Source organism: Xyrauchen texanus, chromosome 8, assembly GCF_025860055.1.
Source record: "Xyrauchen texanus isolate HMW12.3.18 chromosome 8, RBS_HiC_50CHRs, whole genome shotgun sequence".
Lineage (NCBI taxonomy): Eukaryota > Metazoa > Chordata > Actinopteri > Cypriniformes > Catostomidae > Xyrauchen > Xyrauchen texanus.
Genome location: NC_068283.1, coordinates 46032767 through 46037399, shown reverse-complemented (window position 1 = coordinate 46037399; position 4633 = coordinate 46032767). Strand labels below are relative to the sequence as shown.

General features: G+C 39.8%; 1 protein-coding gene across 1 annotated transcript in view; it reads right to left on the bottom strand.

Moving 5' to 3' along the window:
• The window catches only part of LOC127648279 (fibrous sheath CABYR-binding protein-like), a 391397-nt gene extending 390289 nt beyond the window's left edge, over nt 1-1108 (bottom strand). The window contains exon 1 of the mRNA XM_052132868.1: nt 844-1108. The gene's annotated coding sequence lies outside the window, so the exon portion shown is untranslated. The remainder of the gene's footprint in view (nt 1-843) is intronic.
• Nucleotides 1109-4633: the final 3525 nt, after the last annotated feature.

The window sequence follows — 4633 nt, the reverse complement described above, 5'->3', positions numbered from 1 at the left end:
CACTAACGCTTGGCGTTTACTATGAATGTGACGCGTTGTAAAGCACATGTGGACCTGTGAATTGATTTTTAACATATTATGTTTGGATATTTCGGTTTTGATGTGACATTCTGGTGTTTGTCTGGCGCTGTCGGGTATTAACGGCACATTTTCACTAGGATAATTATTAATTCTTAAATAGCCTATAATAGCCACATATAAAGCGTCTGGGTCTTAAATATCACACGCATATGGAAAGAACGGGTAAATACTGGAGGTACCGAAAGGGTGAATAATTGGACCGGGCGGGTGGAGGAGGCGCAGAACAAAAGAACCAGACCAAAGAGACAAACTGCTGTAAAATAAAACTACTACATAAAAAACACTTCGCATAATAATGTCCCGTATAATAATGTCCTCTGCTTCATCTGTCAGTGTAATATGTGTTTTCTGAACAACTGTCCGTGATTCAATTCGACCACAGAAGAGAGAGTGTCCCGTCACCGCCCAGACTCCACCATTGAAACTGAAAGAAAGGATGAACAAGGCAACACGGAATAAAAGAAAGGCAATCTAAGCCGATCGTGTAAACCATAACCAGACTATGTGTGACATATTTCAGATTATAAATCAAACCGGTGTGAAACCTGATCGCTCAGCGGCATTCTCATGTGATGATCTCATTTATTCCGCCGCTATTATAATGACAAACGAGAACAGGAATGTACATATAATGCATTATTCGACTTGACATGCATCCTTTTCTTGAGATCTTTTTGAGAGTTTTGCATGGTTAAAAAAACGCTTCAAATGAAAAGCTGGCTCTCTAATGGCTTTCTAATATTGGCACCCGGAGAATCTTACCGAATCTAAAGCGCTTTTCCTCCAGCTACGCCCTGTCGGTCCTCGCGTCTCCTCTGCTTTTTATTCTATTCGTCCTGACGGAACACAGCCAGCCGGTGGTCGGCACTGTGAATCGATGAAAACCGACAACTTGTGAAATAAAAACCAGTAGTCTGAAGCTCTTTGGGGCTGATTCAGGATCTACCGGCGATAAAAGAGATGCGCGTCTCCTCGCAGCAGAGAATGAAACGCCGCACGCACGCGCACACGGTCCACGGTCCGGGACGTGCGGGTGAAATTGAAAGGGATGAATAGCGCGAGCGGCTTGGTTTCTGAGGCCCGTGGCCAATCGGCGAGCAGACTGAGGTTTATGCAAATGAGGGATGATGTCATTGCACAGACCACCCCGCATTCTTTCTTTTGCCTGTTGTTTGCGCGCCATCCATCCCTTTTTACTATTGCACTGCGCCTCCGCCCCCATGTGCCCCCCATGTGCCGTGTTCCCGCCGTTTTTCTTACACTTTCACTTGTGCACATAGCCAAAAACAGACATGGAGTTTAGCAAACATCTCCTTGTGGTCCTCAACTGGGTTTGCAGGACACCTCCTGAAACGTTTTATAACTGTTATGAACAGTGTTGGGATACTTTAAAAAAGTAGTTAATTATACTAACTAATAATTACATCTTCTACAGTGTAATTAGATTACTAATTACTCTATCATTACTTATTACTAATTACTTTCTCAACCCCTGATCAACCTCGACCGGATGATAAATACAAAGATAGACATGAAACTGTTCTTTTAATTATTTAAATTAAATCATATAAAATCTAATAAATTATTCATGAACTAACCAAAGAATTTAAGGGGGCAGCGTTGAATTAGCAGACATACATTTTAACATTAGATTTTAAATTTCGAATTTAAATTCACTATTGTTTTATGTAGAATTGTTCTATAGTCTATACAGTATTTAACTCCATTACATCAGAAGTAACTAATTAAATTACTGAAAATTAAAAGTAATCCCTTTTTATGAAAAGTAATTTAATTACAGTAATGAATTCCTTTGTAATACATGACACCCAACACTGTTTATGAAATATATATATATATATATTATTACTTTATGGATTTTAATTAATTTGTCATGACTTGTAAATACTGACTTCTCATCAAATAAAACATATTTAATCTAAACTCTTCTTATGTTTATTTCATTTTCATTGTTCAATGTTAATATTGTCAATATAAAACTGTCAATATATTCATACATTTTCAATAAATACAGATTTTGCTATAAGAACCAACAATCATGCCACTGTCCATATCACTGAGATCATATTTTTCCCTATTCTGATGGTTGATGTGAACATTACCTGAAGCTCCTGACCCGTATCTGCATGATTTTATGCACTGCTCTGCTGCCACACGATTGGCTGATTAGATAATCACATGGATGATTGTTTGTGCCAGATGGGCTGGTTTGAGTATTTCTGTAAATGTAAATGTGTACAATTGTGCTGAGAAGAATATAATATCAGAATGTTATTCTGAGATGCAGGTCGGCGCTGTATTGGTGGCACGAGGGGGACCTGCACGATATTAGCCAGGTGGTTTTAATGTTGTGGCTGATCGGTGTATATACGACGAGCATATTTGGGTTATTCTACAAAAATGGGAGCCATTTTTGTCCTTTATGTGTGTATAAAAATACTTTCTGTTGTTGAAATCTAAATTTTTTTTTGTCACTTTATTATTTATTTATCTAGTCAACATCCGATAACTGAAAAGTGGACATTGGCAGGGGTTATATTAGGATTTTGGAGGTGGGGGGAAACCTGTAATTGTGTGGTGATTCTGGTGCCCTAGGCCAGATATGCAAGACTATTAAATTCTATTATTCTATTATTCTATTATATAGTAAAAGGCTCAACATCAATATTTGTTGTAATTATTTGTTACATGTACATTTGTCAACCTTTTATTTAAATTGACATGCAGATCATTTCATTTGTAATTAAATAATTCTGTTAAATTATCAAATATTTCACTGTATATCTGCTAGCAAATAAAACAGATATTTTTTCTTACTTTTCTTTATTTTATTTTTTCATTTGAAGGTGCCCGAAACACCATTCCGGACAGTCCAAGTTAATCCCTGGATATTGATAGAAATCCCAACAGTTACAGTAATTCTCTGTCTTAGAAGTACCTTGTAGTTTCATGATGTTGAGCTCAAGGCTTGTCATGTCAAATTAAACTGTGAAACTGTCGCCCTAATAGCTTTCTTAAGGCTTAGTTAAATCCCAACATTATCATTTTACTTTACCAAAATAAACGTAAAAAACCAATCACACTATTACACCGGCAAAGGTATCCGTTTCATAGAATAACCCGTGTGCTCTGATATCTGGATGTGGTTTGGTAACTGAGCTCAGTAGCATGTGCTTGTGAGCTCATCAGTAGTGTTTTCCCAGACACGCTGCAGAAATCCCCAGACTGCTGTAGCCACAAGTCTTTGTCTCTCTTTCTCTCTGGTGCTGTGGAGACAGTGGGACACAGGGTGGGCTTTAGGCATGTCTGTCTGCCCCTCTCTCTCTCCTTTTCTCTCTTTGACACACAAAGCTGCATGTAAATGTTCCACTCTAGAACAAAAGCTGCATTTCTGAGCAGCAAAGCTTACAAAAACTCCCTGTTGAATTCATTCTCTGTGGTTCTGCATCCCCGTCAATATGAACCATCCCTTTAGCCGAACACGGATGTGTTTAGTGGAGCGTTGGTCTCGCATTTCCCTAGAATAGTTCATCTAAAAAGGAAAATTGTGTCATTTATTTACCCCTATGTTGACCAAAACCTTTGCTGTTTGTTTCATGGAACACAAAAGGAGATTAGTTGAAGAATCTTGGATATAAAGTGCCTAAAATGACCAAAAACAATGTACCATAACGTCTTCTGACACCTGACGGTTTGTGTGAGGAACATGAATAACAACATACAGGTTTGGAACAAATAAGGGGTAAGTAAATAATGACAGAAATGTAATTTTTTGATGAGCCATCCCTTTTATTTTCAGCCTCGTCCTTTGAATGCAGTCGCATCAACAGAACCTTCCCTTTGGCTCAACTATGACATCACAGAGCTTTTCAGCATTCTATTGCGCTCACTTCAGGGACAGTCATGCGGTGACCTCATCCTTAGCAACAGGCGAGCGAGCGCCCATGCAAAATAAAGGGTGACATTTCAGAGAGTCCACACAACAGAGTGCTCCAATGGGAGTGTGTTGGTGATGGACATTTTGGCGCTCTCCAGGGGCGCACACAAAGGGAGGAAATATCATGACCCTTGCGGTAGGGGCTGGTCCCGTAGCGGCAGGAAGGGGCGGGGTGTTTGAGCCACCGCTCACTTCCTGTGCTATTTGTTCGATTGTTTTTGCCCAGTGCCACTGATCAGTTCTGCAGCTGGGCAACACAACTCAAGAACACTGGAGCTCGGTCCAACACAACCTACAGTACACTCCCAAACTAGAAACATGCCATCAGTCAGGCTGGAACAAACACTCATCCAAACAAAAACAGCCTGGAATCAAAGACCTCAAACCAACATCTAATATTGAGTCAGACTGAACACCCACAGTCTGACCATCTGATGCATATTGCACACAAATATGGTAAGTTCTGGCTGAAATCAGGTCGCCTGGAAACAAAGTTGTATTTTTACTGGAGTGGTGGTGTAGTGGTCTAAACCATATAACTGGTAAACTGGTAATCAGACGGTCTCTGGTTCGAGCCCCACAGTCACCACCATT